At 41.0% G+C, this 11,657-nt stretch overlaps 1 pseudogene; it reads left to right on the top strand.

Moving 5' to 3' along the window:
• Nucleotides 1-224: 224 nt before the first annotated feature.
• On the top strand, nucleotides 225-722 carry LOC132357578 (cofilin-1-like; annotated as a pseudogene).
• The last annotated feature ends 10,935 nt before the right edge of the window (nucleotides 723-11,657 follow it).

Raw genomic sequence — 11,657 nt, 5'->3', positions numbered from 1 at the left:
CTTCTTAGATACAACACCAAAAACATGGTCCATAACAAAATTTGATAATTTTTTAATTGAGTATAGTTGATTTACAATATTAGTTTCAGGTGTAAAACATAGCAATTAAATTAACAGATTATAGTCCATTTAAAGTTATTATGATAAGTTGCATCCTGGCAGCAGCTGCAGCGGCTCTTGTCTTTTCTGGCTCTCCTTGCTCTCTCCTTTTTGCTTCTGGAAACATGGCCTCCAGTGTGGCTGTCTCTGAAGGGGTCATCAAAATGTTCAATGACATGAAGATGTGTAAGTTGTCAACACCAGAGGAGGTGAAGAAGGACAAGTAGGTGGTGCTCTTCTGCCTGAGAGAGGGCAAGAAGAACATCATCCTGGAGGAGGGCAAGGAGATCCTGGTAGGTGATGTGGGCCAGACTGTAGAAGACCCCTACGCCACCTTTGTCAAGATGCTGCCAGACAAAGGCTGCCACTACGTCCTCTATAAGGCAATCTATGAGACCAAGGAGAGCAAGAAGGAGGACCTGGTGTTCATCTTCTGGACCCCTGAGTGTGCACCCCTTAAGAGCAAAATGATCTATGGCAGCTCCAAGGACGCCATTAAGAAGAAGCTGACGGAGATCAAGATGAATTACAAGCAAACTTGTAAGGAGGTCAGGGACCCCTGCACCCTGACAGAGAAGCTGGGGAGCAACGCCATCATCTCCCTGGAGGGCAAGCCTTTGTGAGCTCCCTCCAGCCCCCTGCCTGGGGCATCTGGCAGCCCCAGACCTGCCTACGGGGGTTGCAGGCTGCCCTCTTCCTACCAGACCTGAGGGGCTGGGGAGATCCCAGCAGGAAGAGGGCAGTCCCTTCACCCCAGTTGCCAAACAGCCCCCCCACCCCCTGGATCTTCCTCCTTCTCCCTCCATCCCTGACAGTTCTGGCCTTCCCAAACAGCTTTTGATCTTCTGATTCCTCTTGGGTTGAAACAGATCAAGTTCTCCCCAGGAACCCCTGTTTGGGGAGGGCTGTATTTTTTTTTGACAACACCCTAATTTCCCACCTGTTCCTCCCCTTTCCCATGCTGCCAACGTCTAACCACAATAGTGACTCTGTGCTTGTCTGTTTAGTTCTGTGTATAAATGGAATGTTGTGGAGATGACCCCTCCCTGCACCACCTGGTTCCCCTCCCCTTTTTCCCCTGGTCACAACCACTCATGGAAGCAGGACCAGTAAGGGACTTTCAATTAAAAACACACACAACAATAAAAATAAATAAATAAATAAAGTTATTATGAAATATTGACTATATTCCCTGTGATATACAATATATACTTGTAGCTTACTTATTTTATACATAGTAGTTTGTACATCTTGCCCCTCCCTCCTTCCCTCTCCCCCTGGTAGCCACTAGTTTGTTCTCTGTATCTGTGAGTCTGTTTCTGTTTTGTTATATTCATTTGTTTTATTTTTTAGACTCCATATATAAGTGATAACATAGAGTATTTCTCTTTCTCTGTCTGACTTATTTCACTAAGCATAATACCCTCTAGGTCCATCCATGTTGTTGTAAATGCCAAAATTTTATTATTTTTATGGCTGAGTAATATTTCATTGTATATATATACCACATGTTCTTTATCCATTCATCTGTTGATGGACACTTAGGTTGCTTCCACATCTTGGCTATTGTAAATAATGTTGCTATGAACATTGGGGTGCATATATCTTTTCAAATTAGTGTTTTCATTTTCTTTGGATATATACCCAGGAGTGGAATTAGAGGATCATATGGTAGATCTATTTTTGACTTTTTGAGGAACCTCCATACTGATTTTCAAAATGGCTTCACCAGTTTACATTCCCACCAACAGTGTACAAGCATTCCTTTTCTCCACATCCTCGCCAATGTTTGTTATTTGTGTTCTTTTTGATGATAACCATTCTGACAAGTGTGAGCTGGTATCTCGTGGGTTTCATTTGCATTTCTCTGATGACTAGCTATGTTGCACAGCTTTTCATGTGCCTATTAGCCATCTCTACAGCTTCTTTGGGAAACTGTTGATTCAGGTCTTCTGCCCATTTTTTAATTGAGTTTTTTGTTATATTGAGCTGTATGAGCTGTTTATACATTTTGAATATTAACTCCTTATCAGACATGTCATTTGAAAATATCTGTTCCCATTTAATAGAGTGTCTTTTTCTTTTCTTAATGGTTTCCTTCCCTGTGCAAAAGCTTTTAAGTTTGATATTGTCCCATTTGTTTACTTTTTTTTTTTTTTTAATTTTATTTATTTATTTATTTATTTTTGGCTGTGTTGGGTCTTCGTTTTTGTGCGAGGGCTTTCTCTAGTTGCGGCAAGTGGGGGCCACTCTTCATCGCGGTGCGCGGGCCTCTCACGCGGCCTCTCGTTGCGGAGCACAGGCTCCAGACGCGCAGGCTCAGTGGTTGTGGCTCACGGGCCCAGTTGCTCCGCGGCACGTGGGACCTTACCAGACCAGGGCTCAAACCCGTGTCCCCTGCACTGGCAGGCAGACTCTCAACCACTGCGCCACCAGGGAAGCCCCATTTGTTTACTTTTGCTTTTGTTTTTGCTTTTGTTTCCCTTGCCTGAGGATACAGATCCAAAAAATATTGCTAAGACATACGTCAAAGAGTGTACTGCCTATGTTTTCTTCTAGGAGTTTTATGGTTTCAGGTCTTAAATTTAGGTGTTTAATACATTTTAAGTTTATTTTTGTATATGGTGTGAAAAAAAATGGAATTTCATTCTTTTACATGTAGCTGCCCAGTTTTTCCAGCACCACTTATTGAAGAGAGTGTCTTTTCACCATTATATAATCTTGCCTCCTTCGTCATAGATTAAATTGACCACAAGTGTGTGGGTTTATTTCTGGGCTCTCTATTTTGTTCCATTGATGTATGTATCTGTTTTTGTGCCGGTACCATACTGTTTTCATTAACATACCTTTCTAGTATAGTCTAAAGTCAGTGAGTGTGATACTTCCAATTTTGTTTTTCTTTTTCAAGATTGCTTTGGCTATTCGGGGTCTTTTGTGTTTCCATACAAATTAAAAATTTTTTTTGTTGTAGTTCTATGAAAAATGCCATTGGTATTTTGATAGAGATTTCATTGAATCTGTAGATTGCTTTGTGTAGTGTGGTCATTTTAACAATATTAATTCTTCCAATCCAAAAATATAATATACTTTTCCATCTGTTTGTGTTGTCATTAATTTTATTCATCCATGTCTTATAGTTTTTCAAGTACAGACTTTTACCTCCTTAGGTAGATTTATCCCTAGGTATTTTATTCTTTTTGTTGTGGTGGTAAATGGGATTGTTTCCTTAATTTCACTTTCTGATAGTTCATTGTTAGTGTACAGAATAGAAAGACACTTATTTTTATTAAATTTGTATCCTGCAGCTTTACCGAATTCATTGATGGGCTCTAGTAGTTTTTTTGTGGTATCTTTAGGATTTTCTTTGTGTAGTATCATGTCATCTGCAAGCAGTGAAAATTTTACTTCTTTCTTTCCAGTTTGGAATCATTTTATTTTTCTCTTGTCTGATTGCTGTGGATAGGACTTCCAATACTATGTAGAATAAAAGTGGCAAGAATGGGCATCCTTGTCTTGTTTCTAATCTTAGAGGAAATGCTTTGAGCTTTTCAATGTTGAGTATGATGTTAGCTGTGGGCTTATCATAAATGGACTTTATAATGTTGGGGTATATTCCCTCTATACCCATGTTGTTGAGGGTTTTTATCATAAATGGATGTTGAATTTTGTCAAAAGGTTTTTCTGCATCTATTGGGATGATCACATGATTTTTTTTTCAATTCATTAATGGGGTGTATCACATTGATTGATTTGCAGATATAAAACCATACATGCATACCTGAGATTAAATCCTACTTGATCATGGTATATGATCCTTTTAATGTATTGTTGAATTCAATTTGCTAATATTTTGGTGAGGATTTTTACATCTATGCTCATCAGTGATATTGGCCTGAATTTTTCTTTTTTAGTTATATCTTTGTTCTGGGTATCAAGGTGTTGCTGTGCTTGTAGAATGAGTTTGTACGTGTTCCTTCTTCTGCAATTTTTTGGAATAATTTTAGAAGAATAGGTGTTAACTTTGTTTGGTAGAATTCATCTCTGTATGAATCAGGTCCTTCGCTTTTGTTTGTTGGGAGTTTTGTTTGTTTGTTTGTTTTGTTTTGCTTTGTTTTTATGGATTCAATTTCATTACTGGTCATTGGCTTGTTCATGTTTTCTATTTCTTTCTGGTTCAGTCTTGGGAGATTGTACACTCATAGCAATTTGTCCATTTCTTCCAGGTTGTCCATTTTATTGGCATATAGTTGTTCACAGTAATCTCTTATGATCTTTTGTATCTCTGTGTTGTAAACTGTAACTTCTTTCTCATTCCTGGTATTATTGATTTGAGACCTCTCTCTTTTTCTTCTTGATGAGTCTAGCTAAAGTTGTATCAATTGTGTTTATCTTTTCAAACAACCAATTCTTATTTTCATTTGTCTTTTCCCTTGTTTTTTTAAATTTCTATTTCATTTATTTCTACTCTGATCTTTATGATTTTTTTACTTCTATTAACATTGGATTTTGTTTGTTCTAATTTTTCTAGTTCATTTAGGTGTAAGGTTAGGTTGTTTATTTGCGATTTTTTTTGTTTCCTGAAGTAAGCTTGTATTACTATAAACTTCCCTCTTAGAACTGCTTTTCCTGCATCTCATAGAATTTGGTCATTGGGTCTATGTTTTCATTTGTCTCCAGGTATTTTCTCATTTCCTATTTGATTTCTTCAAAGATCCATTGGTTGTTTAGTGGCATATTATTTAGCTTCTATGTGTTTGTGGTTTTTTTTTTTAAATTGGGGTATACTTGTTTTACAATGTTGTGTTAGTTTCTACTGTACAGCAAAGTAGAGTTCCCTGTGTTATACAGCAGGTTTATATACAAAATAGATAGCTAATGTGTTTGTGTTTTATTTCTGGTCTCATAGAATTGTGTTTGGAAAAGATGCTTGATATGTTTTCAATTTTCTTAAATTTACAGAGACTTGTTTTGTGCCCTAGCATGTGATCTATACTGGAGAATGTTCCATGTGCACTTGAAAAGAATGTGTATTCTGCTGCTTTTGGATGGAATGTTTTATATATATATACAGTAAGTCCCCTACTTATGAACCTTTAAGTTGCGAACTTTCAAAGATGTGAACGTGCATTCATATGTCCAATCACGTAAGTTAGTTCATGTGTCTGGTGTACATTGTCACATGCTTGCATCCCCTACAAGTGGTTATGGTTTTGTGTACTTTACTGTAGAGTACAGTAGTACAGTATCTTTATTTCAAGCCCAGGATGTCCGGAAGCAAGTGTAAAAGCAGCAGTGATGTAGTTGGTACTGCTAAGAAGCGCCATGAATTGGAGGCCCAGAGGAAGGACGAAGAGAGACAAGAGGAAGAAGAAGTAACTGAAGAACAAAAAAGTTTCATGATGCAAGAAATGGCAAGGGGATTTTCTTTATTTGAGGAGGCACTGTTAGTTTTTGAGGCACAGGACACAAGTGTAGAACAGTACACGAAGGTTGCAGCAGCCATTCAGAATGCAATCCAGTTCTACCGTGTCATCTATGACAAGAAAAAAGAGCTACTACCCAGATATCATTGAATTGTTTTCTCAAGAGGATAGATAGAATTGAATCCAGCAAGGAACCAGAACCTGTGTCATCAACGTCAGGCGTGAGTGAAATTGCAGCTTGCCCTCTGTCTCCTATTGCTGATGATCCTTCAGCTCTACCATCTCCCACCTCCTCTCCCTCCTCCAGTCAGTAACTCTTCTTGCCTGTTCACTCAATGCCAACCCCTGTATGCCAGCTGTTATACTGTACTACTGTACTTTTCAAGGTACTGCACTGTAAGATTAAAAATGTTTATTTTTTGTATTTGTTTTTTATGTATTATTTACATGAAAAGTATTATAAACCTTTTATATACAGTACTATATAGCCGACTGTGTTAGTTGGGTACCTAGGCTAACTTTGTTGGACTTACAAACAAATTGGACTTACAAACGCACTCTCTGAATGGAACTCACTTGAATGTAGGGGACTTACTGTATATAAAGTCTATTTGATCTAATGTGTCATTTAAGAGCAGTGTTTCCTTATTGAATTTCTGTCTAAATGATCTGTTCATTGATGTACTGGGGTGTTAAAATCCCCTACTATTATTGTGTTCTGTCAGTTTCTCCCTTTATATCTGTTAATATTGGCTTTATGTATTTAGGTGTGTCTATGTTCAGTGCATATATATTTACAATTGTTATATCTTCTTGGATTGATCCCTTGATCATTATGGAATGTCTTTCTTTGTCTCTTGTAAGAGTCTTTGTTTTAAAGTCTATTTTGTTTGTTGTAAGAATTGCTGCCCTGGCTTTCTTTCGATTTCCATTTGCATGGAATAACTTTTTCCATCCCCTCACTTTCAGTCTGCATGTGTCTTTAGATCTGAAGTGAGTCTCTTGTAGGCAGCATATATATGGGTCTTGTTTTTGTATCCATTCAGCCAGTCTATGTCTTTTGATTGGAGCATTTAGTCTATTTACATTTAAAGTAATTATTGATAGGTATGTACCAATACTTATTGCCATTTTGTTAATTGTTTTGGGGTTGTTTTTCTACTTTGTTTTTCTTCTTTTGTTCTCTTCCCTTGAGATTTGATGACTATCTTTAGTCATATATTTAGATTACCTTTAGTGATATGTTTGGATTCCTTTCTCTTTTTGTGTTTGTGTATCTATTATAGATTTTGGTGTGGTGACTGTGAGTTTTACATATGTAAGTGTGTGAGTGTGTGTGTGTATATAATTATATTAAGTTGCTGATCTCTTAATTTCAAATGCATTTCAACAAGCCTGCATTTTTCCTCCCCTCCCCCCCAAGTTTACTGTTTTTGTCATCACATTTTACATCATTTTCTTTTCTGTATCCCTTAACTACTTTTTGCAGATATAGATGATTTTTACTACTTTTTTCTTTTAACCTTTCTACTAGATTTGCACATGGTTGATTTACTTCCTTTACTGTATATTTGCCTTTACCAATGAGCTTTTTCTTTTCATACTTTTCATGTTTCTAGTTGTGGCCTTTTCTTTTTTGCTTAGAGAAGTCCCTTTAACATTTCTTGTAAAGCTGGCTTGGTGTCGCTGAATTCTTTTAGCTTTTGCTTGTCTGTAAAACTTTTGATCTCTTCATTAAATCTGAATGAAAGCCTTGCTGATAGATTATTCTTGTAGGTTTTTCCCTTTCATCACTTTAAATATATTGTGCCACTCCCTTCTGGCCTGCAGGGTTTCTGCTCAAAAGTCAGCTGACAGCCTTATGGGAATTCCTTTGTATATAACTTGTTGCTCTTCCCTTGCTGTTTTAATATTCTCTCTTTATCATTTGCCACTTTAATTACAATGTCTTGATGTGGTCATCTTTAGGATGATCCTTTTTGTCCTTCCTGGATTGAGATGTCTGTTTCCTTTCCCAGAAAGGGGACTTTTCAGCTATTATGTCTTCAAATATGTTTTCTGCCCTTTTCTTTCTCTCTTCTCCTTCTGGGACCCCTACAATGTGAATATTAGTGTGCTTGATGTTGTCTCAGAGGTCTATTAAACTGTCCTCTTTTCTTTTTATTCTTTTTTATTTTTTCTGTTCAGCTTTAGTGATTTCCACTACTCTGTCTTCCAGCTCTCTGATCCATTCCTCTGCATCATTTAATCTACTGTTGATTCTTTCTAGTGTATATTTCATTTCAGTTATTGTATTCTTTAGCTTTGTTTGGATCTTCTTTATATCTTCTAACTCTTTTAAAAATTTCTCTCTGTGTTCATGCATTCTCCTGAGTTCTGTGATCATCTTTACAATCATTACCTTGAACACCTATTGGATAGATTGACCTTTTCCACTTCACTTAGTTCTTCTGAAGTTTTATTTTGTTTCTTCATTTGTAACATGTTCCTCTATTTCCTCATTTTGTCTGATTTGCTGTTTTTATTTCTATGTATTTGGTAGGTTGGTTATTTTTCCTGACCTTGGAGAAGTAGCTTTTTGTAGGAGATGTCCTATGCATCCTAACAGCACATTCTCCTCTGGTCACCAGAGTGATATGCTCTAGTTGTGCATTCTGTGTGGGCTGTGTGGGTCCTTCTGTTGTGGTGGACTGATTATGTGTGCAATCTGGTAGGTGTGGCTGGCCCCTGGACCAGTTGGTTGCCAGGCTCTGCTTTGTGTAGAGGCTGCTGGCTGCTCATTGGCGGGCTGGGTCACAAGGCATTTGGCTATGGAACTCTAGGGGTCCTGGGGCTAGTGCTGGCTCACTGGTGGGCAGAGCCACATTCTGGTGTGAGTGATTGTGAGCTCAGGATTCTTGGATCTAGCTTCAGCCTACTCTTGGGTAGAGCCAGTTCCTGACATGGATGGCTGCAGGCTCTGGAGTGTCCCTAGGCTGGTGCTGTCCTGCTGTTGAATGGGGCTGAGGCTCAGGGGGTCCTGGGGCTAGTGATGGTTAATTGGTTGTTGGAACTCTGGGAACTGGTCCCAGGGTCTATGGCTACAGGGCTCTTTGTGTCTGGAATCTGTTGTCAGCCCACTGGTTTGGGGGGGCTGGTTCCTGGAGATGCTGGCTGAAGGTCTCAAGGTGTTCCAGAGCTGGTGTTTGTATGTTGGTGGGCAGGACCAGGGCCTGGGAGGTTCTGAGGTTGGTGTTGGCCTCCTGGTGTGTTGGCTGGGTCCTAACAGGTCAGGCTATGGGGCTGTGTGGTCCTGGGGCTGGTATCTGCCTGCTAGTGGGTGGGGTTGGGGCTCAGGGGATCCTAGGGCTGATTCCTGCTCCTCAGTGGGTGAAGCCAGGTCCTTGGCTAATACCAGCCCACTGGCAGGCAGAACCAGGTCTTGGAGTCTCTGGCTCCAGGGCCCAGGGGTTCCAGAGCTTGTGTTGGACTGATTGAGGTTGGGGCTGAAGCCCAGGAAGTTCTGAGGCTAGTGCTGGCTCACTGTTGGGTGGAGCCTGGTCCTGGGATCTCTGGCTGCAGGGCCCTAGGTATCCTGGAGCTGGTGTTGGCCTGCTGGTGGATGGGGCCGGCTCTTGACACAGCTGGCTGTAGAGTTCAGTGTGCCTAAAGCTTGTGTCAGCCAACTGGTGGGAGGTACCAGATCCTGGAGTAGCTAGTTGAAGGGTCCAAGGTGTCTCAGAGCTGGTCTTTGTCTGCTGGTGGATGGGGCTGGTTCCTGACAAGGCAGGCTGTGGTGCTGCAGTGGTCCTGGGGCTCGTGTCCACCTGCTGGTGGGCATGGCCAGAGCACAGGGGCCCCGGAGCTTGTACCTACCCACTGGTGTATGAGGCTGGTCTCAGGGCTAGTGTCAGCCCTCTAATGGGCGGGGCTGAGGCCTAGGGGCTTCAGGGGCTAGTGCCAGCTCACTGGTAGGTGGAGCCGGTACCAGGGTCTCTGGCTGAAGGACCCTCAATTTCCCAGAGTTGCTGTTGCGGCCCACTGATGGGGCAGGGCTGGGACCCATGGTGTACTGGCGTTGCTGCCTGCCCACTGGTTGGCAGAGCTGGGTCCTGGAGTTAGTGCTGGCACACAGGTGTCTGGAGCTGGGTCCTGGGTCCTCTGCTGGACAGAGCCCTGTCCCAGTTTGGCTGTGGGTGCAGGGAGTTTTAAGGCAGCCTTCCTGCTACTTGGTGGGGCCATGTCCCTGCCCAGCTTATTGCTTGGCCTAAGGTGTACCAGTACTAGTGCCAACAGGCCAGTAGGCAGGGCTGGGTCCAAGTGCTAAGCTAGAGGAAAGATTCCAAAATGGTGCTTTCCAGTACCAGTCCCCATGTGGTAGAATGAGTTCCCAAGAATAGCTGTCACTACTGTCTATGTCACCAGGGTGAGCTCCAATTGCCTCCTGCCTCTTCAGGAGCCTCTCCAAGATCAGGAGGTAGGTCTGACACAGTCTCCTTTCAAATTACTGCTTCTCCTCTGAGTCCTGGAGTGTGTGGGATTTTATGTGCACCCTTTAAGAGTGGAGTCTCTTTTTCCCTCCAACCCTCTTGGTCTCCCCAAAATAAGCCCCCCTAGCCTTCAAAGTCAAATGTTCTGGGGGCTCGTCTTCCTGGTGCAGGATCCCTGGGCTGGGGAGACTGATGTGGGGCTCAGACCTGTTGCTCCTTGGGGAGAACCTCTGCAATTAAAATTATCCTCCATTTGTGGGTCCTCCACCCAGGGGTGTGGGTCTTGACTATTCTGCCACTCCACGCATCCTACCTGTCTTGTTGTGGTTCCTACTTTATATCTTTAGTTGTAGATCTTTTCTGCTGGATTCTACTCTTTCTCATCAGTACTTGCTCTGTAAATAGTTGCAATTTTGGGGTGCCCATGAGAGAAGGTAACCTCAGGGTCTTCCTAATATGCCATCTTGGCCAAGCCAAAAATTTGATAACTTGAACTTCATTAAAATTAAAAACTTCTGCTTGCAAAACACACTGTTAAGACAATGCAAAGACAAGCCACAAAATGGGAGAAAATCTTTGCAAAACACATATCACATAAAGAACTGGTGTCCAAAAACCACGAAGAAATTTTAGTGTTAGTGGTTCCAAGCTTTTCACAAAGATACCTTTTTAAAAAAAAATTATTGGAGTATAATTGCTTTACAATGTTGTGATAGTTTCTGCTGTACAGTGAAGTGAATCAGCTATACATATACATAAATCCCCTCCCTCTTGGACCTCCCTCGCCCCCCATGCCCCCAATCTAGGTCATCACAGAGCACTGAGCTGAGTGAGCTCCCTGTGCTATACAGCAGGTTCCCACTAGCTATCTATTTTACAGATGGTAGTGTATTTATGTCAAACCTAATCACCCAATTCATCCCACCCTCACCTTCCCCCCATGTCCTACATCCATTCTCTATGACTGCCTTTCTATTTCTGCCTTGCAGTTAGGTTCATCTGTACCACTTTTCTAAATTCCACATATATGTGTTAATATACAATATTCATTTTTCTCTCTCTGACTTAATTCACTCTGTATGGCAGACTCTAGGTCCATCCACATCCCTACAAATGACCCAAATTCATTTCTTTTTATGGCTGAGTAATATTCCATTATATATATGCACCACATCTTCTTTATCCATTCGTCTGTCGATGGGCATTTAGGTTGCTTCCATGACCTGGCTATTGTAAACAGTGCTGCAATGAACACTGGGGTACCTGTGTCTTTTTGAATTATGGTTTTCTCAGGGTATATACCTAGTGGTGGGATTGCTGGGTCATATGGTAGTTCTATTTTTAGTTTTTTAAGGAACCTCCATATTTTCACCACAGTGGCTGTATAAATTTATATTCCCATCAACAATGCATGAGGGTTCCATTTTCAGCACACCCTCTCCAGAATTTATTGTTTGTAGATTTTTTGATGACGGCCATTCTGACTGTTGTGAGGGGATACCTCGTTGTAATTTTGATTTGCATTTCTCTAATAATTAGTGCTGTTGAGCATCTTTTCATGTGCCTCTCGGCCATCTGTATGTCTTCTTTGCTGAAATGTCTATTTAGGTCTTCTGCCCATTTTTTCATTGGGTTGTTTGTTTTTTTGATATTGAGCTGCATGAGC

This window comes from Balaenoptera ricei, chromosome X (assembly GCF_028023285.1).
Source record: "Balaenoptera ricei isolate mBalRic1 chromosome X, mBalRic1.hap2, whole genome shotgun sequence".
In the NCBI taxonomy this organism is placed as follows: Eukaryota; Metazoa; Chordata; class Mammalia; order Artiodactyla; family Balaenopteridae; genus Balaenoptera; species Balaenoptera ricei.
This window is presented reverse-complemented; position numbering and strand designations above follow the sequence as displayed.